Source organism: Triticum urartu, chromosome 7A (genome assembly GCF_056163025.1).
Source record: "Triticum urartu cultivar PI428250 chromosome 7A, HENAU_Tu73, whole genome shotgun sequence".
NCBI lineage: Eukaryota > Viridiplantae > Streptophyta > Magnoliopsida > Poales > Poaceae > Triticum > Triticum urartu.
In genome coordinates, this window is record NC_141879.1 from 240,768,789 (window position 1) to 240,778,988 (window position 10,200).

The window sequence follows — 10,200 nt, forward strand, 5'->3', positions numbered from 1 at the left end:
TCGCGGGGCTTAACCCCGCGCACGCCGCCCGCGTCACCCACGGCTCCGCGTTTGACGCATGCCGTACGAGGCGTGCGCGGGGGAAACGGAGAGATATACGGCGTGACCCAGGCCGCGCGTGCCCGTGCACTGTTTTGGGCCTGGCCCAACAGCGCTCGGCACTGTGTCTGGCCCAGGCCCGGGGGCTCCTGTCGGTGTATTAAAGTAGGGGTACCCTTAGTACCCCGAACTTGTGCATGGGCAGTCGCAGCATCTCGCGGCAAGGCTTGCCGGGCGACCGCCAAGATCCTCCGTGGTCCCCTTGAAGACCATTCAAGAACAAAGTACTCAAGACAAGACCCCGGCAAGAGGAGCTTGCCGGGAAGGCTATCAGAAGCGTCCCAAGGCCCCGGCAAAAGGCGCTTGCCGGGAAGGCCAACCAAGGCGTACCAAGGAAACTTGCCGCGGCACCCCACGCGCCCCGGCAAGGCCCGGTGAGCGACAAGCTCCCGGACCTACACGACAAGACGACGACCGCGGCAAAGAGCTTGCCGCGGGAAGCCCCCACTTCGTGCCCGCGCTCCAGCACATCCACCCACGCGTCGCTCTGGGGCCCTCCCAAGCACACGTGGCGGAAGGCTGCGCAGCTGAGGTGCGAGGTGGCAAGCAGGCGCTGGCAAGACAACCACCGTGGCTAACGGTGGCTTCTCTAGCAAGCCCCTTTCGGCACTGTTTAGGCGACACAGACGGGCATTTAATGCTCTTGTCCCCTGCCGTCAGGGTTAGGTATGATAACACTGTAGCAGCTAGCTGTGCCTACTACAGCACCTAGTTGTGCCTACCACCACTCTTCCACTTTTGCCCTCCGTTGCCCTATGTCGGTAACCCCTTGAGCATATAAAAGAAGGCCCGGGGCAACTGAGAGGGGGGTTAGACATTTCGAACACTCTCGCTCGGGGTTAGACACTTCGAACACTCTCGCTCGGGGTTCAGCAATTCCACACACTCACGCTCGATCTCGCTCCCGAGTTAGAAAGCAATACAATCCACAAAGCAGGAGTAGGGTTTTACGCATCCGTGCGGCCCGAACCTGGGTAAATCGCTCGCGTGCTTCGCCTCGATTTACTCTTCGCACGACCAACCACCCGCGTGCTTCGCCTCGATCTGCTCTTTGCGCAGCCTCCGCCCCCCGCCGAACCGAAAGGGACCCGGTCCGCCGGTCCCATAGGTGTCCGTGGATCTCAGAAGCCCCGGCAGAGGCATAGATGTACTTCTCATGAGGCATAGATTTGCTTTCGCGAGTGACACAACAGTGCCTCTCGGAAAAGAAAAATATTTTTTTCTTCCGCTCGAAAATGGCAAAAATATTTTAGAAATATGCTTATGGTTCAGATTTTTTGTCTGATAAACAAATTGAAAAAAAAAATCTGATAAGTGGCATCCTTGTAGTGCGAGTGCGTCACTTGTCGCAATGAAATAAGGTAGAAGTGACCTTTGCAAAGAGTGCTCTAACATTAGTGATTTCTTGGAGGCTCCTTTCCAGATCGAACCATTTCATTCGGTGGAGGTCCTTCCAGACTTTTTTTTAGGGGTTGGAGGTCCTTCCACATTTTTTTTTAGTTACAAAACCTCCCAACCGGCCCAATAAATCATACTTTGTACCATGTCAGCCCATTAAAGGCAGCTCCTATTACTTCAAAACAGGCCGGTAAAATTACTCGCCTTCCTCAAGCCCACGTTTTCCTTCCCTCATTTTCTTTCCAGTCCTGTTCAATCTCGAACGCGACGCATTCATCGGAGAGGTTCGATGCGGGCGATCTCGGCGGCCGCGGCTGGGGGCATGCTGCGCGCGCGGAGTGGGCGGGGACGGCGCTGGGCGGTGGACGACGCCCGGGGAGTCGCGGAAGTGGGTGGACTGGGAGCTGCCCTGCTACATCACGTCCTTCCATACCGTCGTCATCCTCGGCGTCGGCCTCAACGCCAAGCCGGACCTCACCCTTGAGACCTGGGCGCACCACAGGCCCTCGAGCGCCTCCAGCAGCAGGAGCTCGCCGAAGCCGCTGCAGAATAACCCGACGGCTAGGTCTCCCCTCCCCGAACTCATAGACTTCTCTGACAGCCGAAAACTGTGGTTGTTTCTTGTTTATTCCACAGCGGTAAACATGATACACAATCTGAATGTTGGTTTCGCAGTTGAATTGTTATTGAATCGTGGCTGCACTTAGACAATGTGCTTTGGTGAATGCTCCATTTTAGTGGAATATGCCACTATGTGTCAGACCTGGCACTGTCAAATTCCATGGGGGTTTCACATTCTTGCTGATGAAATGTGGCCAAGTACTTCTGTTACAAAAATCTAATGCTATTACCCCTCATTCCGCTGATTGCACGGCGGTACGCTCCTGAAAGATCAGTGTGTGGTAATGACGACTGGTTAGTTAGAAGATCAAGGCCCTGTCACCGGATTTGTTATGTTAAGGTTGTAGCGTACCATGCTACTCATCAACATGCTTCACTGAGTTGTGGTTGTTAGTTTGTACTGTATGTTGGATTGTTTACGGAAGTAGCAAATGAAAGATGATTAATGTGGCTAATATAAGGGTCGCGTCAGAGATGGCTTCTCCATGGTCTTTGACCCTTTGTTAAGAATCTCCAAATATGATACAAATTATTAAGGAAATGACTCAGTCTCAGTCCCAGGGCTTGTTTGGTATGGCTCTGGGACAGGAGTGATCACATTTTCAAAAGGTTTCTGCATCCTAGCCTTTTTGCTGATGCATGAAAGTGTTGGAAGATAGCTGAACTTAGTCTTCCATGAGCAAAAATAAAGTCATATTCTGAATTTTGCAGTTGGATTACCATTCATGTAACAGTACACTGCTGGAAACTTTGTACACATTTTCCTTCGTTAAGATACTTGCAGTTTGGAAAAACACCTACTGTTTTCTCTAAGTAGACTTGAAAGAAGTTTAAAAAAAAGGAATTTTGGGGGAGTCTGTCAGACAACCTCTAGGTCATATTCTGAATTTTGCAGTTGGATTACCATTCATGTAACAGTACACTGCTGGAAACTTTGTACACATTTTCCTTCGTTAAGATACTTGCAGTTTGGAAAAACACCTACTGTTTTCTCTAAGTAGACTTGAAAGAAGTTTAAAAAAAAGGAATTTTGGGGGAGTCTGTCAGACAACCTCTAGGTCATATTCTGAATTTTGCAGTTGGATTACCATTCATGTAACAGTACACTGCTGGAAACTTTATACACATTTTCCTTTGTTAAGATACTTGCAGTTTGGAAAAACACCTACTGTTTTCTCTAAGTAGACTTGAAAGAAGTTTAAAAAAAAGGAATTTTGGGGGAGTCTGTCAGACAACCTCTAGGTCATATTCTGAATTTTGCAGTTGGATTACCATTCATGTAACAGTACACTGCTGGAAACTTTGTACACATTTTCCTTCGTTAAGATACTTGCAGTTTGGAAAAACACCTACTGTTTTCTCTAAGTAGACTTGAAAGAAGTTTAAAAAAAAGGAATTTTGCAGCAATTGGATGCTCCCATCAGGAGCAATCCAGGCCGTTAATCACGCTCTGGCCTAGAGAGGTTAGAATGCATCAACCAGACTTAAGTGCTTGCCTCGTTATTGGTAAAGGATGCAGCGGTACAAGCCTATAGAACAGATCCTGTTCAAGTACGGTCGTGATTCATTGGGCCGCAGCTCGCCTTATAAGCTGGTCAAACTTCCTGTGAACTGGCGAGGTGGGACTAATTAGAGCAGGCGTGCTGCGTGCAGCTGCTGCTCGGCCAGCACACGCGGTTCATGGCCCATGCAGTAGTTGGTCATCACAATGATTGGAGCCCAGCCCATGTAGTAACTGATTTTGAACACTTTTTTTAAACGGATTCTGAACCATTTAAATGTCTGAGAATTGCTGCATGGTCTGTACTTCTAATACAATGTTACTGAATTGGGGTAGTTTTTCTCCTTTAGCTTTTCCTAAATAAAACTACAGTTAGCCATTTTAAAGGAGTAGCAGACACACTGGTAGAAAGAAGAGAGAAAAATGGGACTGATGAAAACAAAACTGGAGAGAAAAATGGGTGTGGTGTAACTCCGGAACATCAGAGCATACACTTACTTGTTGAAGTATTTTTATTGCATTTACACTGTTGTGTTACGACTTACCTGAAACGCATCGCCTGTATCTGCTTGGCCCAGTTGCCACTTGGTGCATGAAGCGTGGGTGGCTCAGTTGCCGCAAAATTAGTCATGCGGTGCGAAGCTTTCAAATTTTTGCAGTTCATGGTCTCGATCTTTCTCAGAACTTCAGCCAATTAGTTGCCTCTGGGAGACCATTGCTAGAGCTGCGCAGCTTTCTCCTGACACCGAGCATAATGTGGGTTGTTAGATCGGAACAGTGTCAGTCTCTTTACCAACAAAAAGAACTGTATAGTACGTAGTACTCATGAAAAGAGTGAAACATTTTATACTGTTACTGCAGCTTTCGATGTCCAGGCATCCATTGCTCTCGCTCATGGTATGTTATTATCCTCTGGATACACCCATATTGTCCCTACATCTTTGGTAGTAGCATAATTTTCCCCCCTCTTAATGCAACCCTGCCTGAATTTCACTGTGTTGACACACGAACACGTCACGTGTACCCTCGACGCTGGGGGTAATGCACCGCAGCTCACATCGAAGGAGACCCGACCGACAGCGCGATACGCAGGACAGTCGGCGGGCGCTTTTGCAGACCCGAAACCCCGCGCACCCGGGAGGGACCCCGTCAGGGATTGCGGTGGCTATGGGCTGCCCTAGGTCGATTCGCTCGCCCCTAGAGCCTCGTGGATCGCTGCCCTCCAATGCGAAGAACGAACGAAGAACGAGAAAGAAAGATACAAGGGGAAGGGATAGAAGTAGATGAACAAAAAAGTGTAATAGATTGATTTGTTCGATTGGTGTTGTTCAATCGGCCGTCACCCCCAACATATATAAGAGGCGGCTGGACTTCCCGTACAAGTAAAGGATTCATCTAGGCTTTCCTTACAAAAAATTACATTAATTCACGTCCTAGAGTCCTAGTTCTATTCTAACTCGGATTCAGTCTGAATCTGGCCCAACTTCTGTCTTTCTCCTTGCGCGGGCCGCCGAGCTTGCATATGACCCCCGATCAAGACGGCCCAAATATGAAACTTGTGCGCCTCGACGAGACGAACAATTCTTATGTTGAACACTTTTCCAAATAAGACCATCTTGAATATTCTACGAAGCCATCTTTAATATCCAGTCGGACTCGGTCATGTGACGGACTGGATTGTCGGAGTCTCGTAGTGAACTTACAGGCCGTATACTATCTTAGATGATAATGACTCCAAAACCAAAGTTCACCGTTTTGACGATGCGCACAACTTCCGTGTTGATCACTTTTCCATCCGAGGTCACCTGGATTACCTTTCGGGCACATCTTCAGTTTCACTCGGATCCGAGCTCATCCACTCGGATATTAGAGTTTTTCGTCCGACTGGACCTTTTCACTCGGATGTTAGAGTCTTTCACTCGGAAGACAATCTTTCACTCGGATGACTATAATTTCACTCGGAAGACAATCTTTCACTCGGATGACTATATTTCACTCGGAAGGCAATATCTTACTCGAACGTCAAGTTTTCATTCCGACGGTAATCTTTTCACTCGGAATAACTTCACTCGGATGATAATTTCACTCGGATTACTATATTTTCACTCGGGAGCCAATCTTTTACTTGATCGATAAGTTTTCACTCGACCTTTTACTCGATCGGTAGGTTTTCACTCGGATGGTAAACTTTTCACTCGGATTTCCCGACTGAAAACACAGCCTGATCTTGATTTGCCTCTCCAGATTGCATAGGACCTCGGATTGAGACAAATTATATATGAAAATCGATCGGCTCGACGAGAAGAAACTTTTCCGTGTTGAAGGTTTTTCAATTCAAGGCCGTATTGAGGGCTGAATTGCTCACGCATTGCATCAGACAGTCATCAACATGTGTCTGATGTCAAGCGTAATATTTTGGTCTCTGGCCTGTCCAGACCGTATTAATTGTAACTTCTGCATATGAACTCGGATTGAGATGATTTATATATCAAAATTGATTGCCTCGACGAGATGAAGACAATTCCTTAAGAGTGCTCCTTCATCCGAGGTCATCTTGAAGACGTGATTGGCCAAAAACCACTCGGTACATTGAATTATGCCACTCGGAGTATAGTTTCGGTCCGTAAGATAAGGTCGAATGAATATAACCGAAACATCAAAGTTGTTCCACTCGGCGACGTGAATCTTTTTATGCTGAAAACCCGTTCACTCGAGACCATCTTCATTGCAATCTGTATCTTGCCAAAATCAGGTGTCAACACATGCCCCCCTGTTTTCTGGCAGAGCTTGCGTGCCAGAAAATACCTTGCTTAGGGTAATGTTTAAGCACGATGTCAACACTCCATCGGCTGTGCATGCTGAGTATGATAATTTTAATCGTCCATATGCTCATATTTGTTGCTTCTCCGGTAGAGCCTCTTGGATAATAGTTGTCTGAAAACAACAATTGGATTTCACAAAGGCTTCCACGTAAGTTTCTTATGTCAATCGGGACCTTGTATTTGTCCAGGCATTCCCTAGGAATATTAGAACCCTTCAACGAAGACGGTTGCCGAACGATTATGACCATGCACCTCAAAGAATACTGTCAACTGTTCGGCGACTCAACTCGTTATCAAAGTACACCATCAAGCCTGCGCCGAACAACGTCTGTCTCCTGACTTGAATCCTGCAAATAAATAACATTTGGAGTTGGGGCTCTTTTATGCACTAGACCCTTGATTGTTGGTCGACTCAATAATTAAGTCGGCCTCGCCAGTATTGGCAAACACTGAGCATCGACTATAGGAGTAGGAAATCAACCATGGTGAACATCGTTAGCCAGATGCCGGGTTTTGCCAACACAATGAATTATGAGGGCGATATGCAAATATCGGCCATGCGTTCTTATCTCAAAAGTGCTCGGGAGTCCGTCCACCAAAGTGTGAATAGCCGAAATAAGTCAGATGTTTCGGCTGAGGATAAATTCCATACTGTTGATTTTGATGGTACGATTGAAGAATATGGATGAGACGCCTCCTGGAGTCTCCTATATGAAAATTGTCGTCCTCGCCTACGGGCTTTACACTTGTACTCCCTTATTTCTGCTGGCTTCGCAACAGGAGATGTGATGCCGCTCTTGACTCGAGGATTTCCCTTAGGAACTCAGGCCATGTTCCTCTTCTCCAGCTCTTTGGCCCTAAGCCGTTTTAGCTTCTTCTGTTGCGAATATGGTAAGCCGAGTGGGCGTCCCGGCTGGGACTTTGGTTTATGCACTGGCAAATTCTTCCTGACTTTGGGCATCTCTGGCTTGGCCTGTCCAAACTTGACTATTGGATCCTTGAAATTTACTTGCTTCACTTTCTTGTCCTTAGCAGCCAACATAGGCTCGGCTGGCTTTTTGTCATTTGGAGTCGGATCTGAAATAGCACTCTTTCGGCCATCCTTTTATTTCTTCACTTTTTTAACACTTGTTGCAATAGAAGGTCGGACATCATTTATATTTTGACTGCTCCTCTTGGGAACCCATGCCATGTTCTTCTTTCTCAACTCATGTGCACTAAGTCTTTGTAATTCCTTCTCTTGCCAATGTGCTAAGCCGAGTGGGCACCTCGGCTGTGATTCTGTTTCAACCAATGCCAACTCTTTTTTGGCCTTGTGCACTCTCAACTTCTTCCCTTCAGATTTGGCACTTGATTGACTTGCCTCGTTGCCTTTTGTAGCCAATGTCAATACTTTAACTGGCTCTTTGTTATTTGAGAACAAATCTGAAGTAGCACACTTACGACCATCTTTCTTGACCCGGTACACTTGCTTGACCACCTCTTTCTTGTTCCTTGAGCTCCAGACCGATTCCTTATGATTGAATCGGTCTTTGACGTGTGATTGTTCATCAAATGTTGATCTTTTTGGAGCTGCATAATGTTGGCGAGATGATCTAAAATAAGATGGATAATTTGCCCTTGTATCATACCTGCCCCATGATGGATATGAATTTACATGAGCGTAGGGAGGCATCCACGACATTGGCATTGGCGGCCCAAAAGCAGGATATGAAGTCTGCTTGCTCAACGTCTTCCTTTGCCAATCCAAGTCTTCAGATTTATGCCTTGGGGGTGACTTCGATGCTTTTGCTTCACTCGGCCGATAAGCACTCTTTGCCTCACTTATCTTTTGGTACTTTTATAATAACTGTGCGAAAGTGACTTTCGGCTTTCTACCTTTGTGCTTACCACGGCCTTTGCTTTCTTTAGTTGTGTTGGCATCGGTCTTCGAATTTTCTGGTTGCCCCCCAGTGCTAGATGTCTCCATTGTATATTTCATGGAATTCTCATCTTCGAGATTGTTGTTGATGCACTTTTTAACAATATCCTTGCTCGAAGACTTGACCCCATCATCATTGGTGTGAACCTGTCGACCTTTTGATGAATCGGCTTGAGGTAACCGAGTCAACATTTGATCGCCATCAAGACCAATCTGATATGACTGGCCATATGATCGTGCCTCAACAAACTCCAATCGTCCTATGTTAGCCGATTGCTCGACTTGATGGACCATGTTGCAGTCTTTGACATTTTGCTTGAACGAACATTGCATTCGCTCTAGCCTTGGCGGCTCGACATTGTGATCAATTATAATAATAGGATTAGTTAGCGATGCACCAAGGATGTGATCACTTATGCCCATACTGAAGGTAAGCTGCTTGTCCAATAACTGATATTGTGATACCGTCTTTGAAAATAAACAACCGAGTGGTGTTGTCTTAACGTCATCCGACTCGACTATGCATTGATTTTTGTCCTCCTTTTCTGATGCTCTTGAATCGGCTATCACGGAGAACTTTGAACCTGGCATGTTTCTGTAACCAAAATAATTACAGAATATATGCCTCATCTGAGACCAAATGTTAGCCAAGCATGAAACAAACAAAGTTGTCCATATGAATATAAAGTTCGGTTGGCATGATAGGAACAACTTTGATTGCGATGAGTTGTCACTATTAGCCTCTACGAATGATACCATGTGTTGACTATCATGATTAGTAACAAGATTATTCCTAACAAACATATTACTCATTTCAATTGGTCTTTCAAAATTAATTAGAATCTTACTAACAGGTGCATCAACAATATGATTTTGACCGAATTGAAAATTGAATAAACTGTCTGCTAGGTGTACCTTTGTGAAGACGTTGGAAGGAAGAGATGGTTGCACCACTGGAACAATACCTTGCTCCACTTCTGAATAATTCTCCAATGCCTCGTCCTCTTTTTCTGGATCTCGTGCTTCATCACTTAGATTGCCTGAGTAGATTTCAGTCGGATTGCCCGAGTATATTTCACTCGGATTGCCTGAGTATATTTCAATCGGATTGCCCGAGTGGATTTCACTCGGACGCTCTTTGTCAGTTGAACTTTGCTCGGCTGCATTTTCTAGTTCTTGATATTCATCGTTAACTGAACTGTGTTCGGCCATATTACTTTGTTCTTGATGCTCATCAATATCTTTAGCACGAAACTCATAGGGTAGCATGTAAGCTCCCTTATATCCAGAAAAATCGAGCACGACCAATTTGCTGCGTTTGCCGTTCCTTTGCTCAGTGAAGCTTGCATCTTCTATTTTGATACACTCGGTAATAACTGTCTTGATGCACTCGGCTTTAGCCGGCAATGCACTTGTCTGGAATGATGCACTCGGCTGGCATGATGTACTCGGCTGGCACGATGCAACACACTCGGCCTTAAACATCTCTGTGCTCAATCCGGTTTCAACCGAATCCACTGTATTAGCCGAGTGAATCCTTTTTTGTTGATTTGCTTGCAAAACTTCTTGTTTATCTTGCCCCAAAATTGCAAAGGAGCCAACATGGTTGCTACATGGAGGAAGGCACTTGACGTATTCTTGCAAATATTCCACTCCATGTTTCTTCTTGAGTGCTTCATAACCATGTCGATATTCTGCTGGTAATTCCTCAAGAGTTGGCGTAGTAAATTCGTTGACGCTATTCCCTGTGAGCTTTGGCTTGATCTTGTCCACTTGGGCCACATATTTTTCTTTAAACTCGGCCCTGCTTGGATCAGCTTGCCCCCCAACACTTTTAT

At 46.0% G+C, this 10,200-nt stretch overlaps 2 pseudogenes; one reads left to right on the plus strand and one right to left on the minus strand.

Annotated features, from left to right (window-relative positions):
• The first annotated feature begins 1,786 nt into the window (after positions 1 to 1,786).
• On the plus strand, positions 1,787 to 2,307 carry LOC147959169 (uncharacterized; annotated as a pseudogene).
• Positions 2,308 to 3,452: 1,145 nt separating this feature from the next.
• On the minus strand, positions 3,453 to 3,679 carry LOC125526209 (small nucleolar RNA U3; annotated as a pseudogene).
• Positions 3,680 to 10,200: the final 6,521 nt, after the last annotated feature.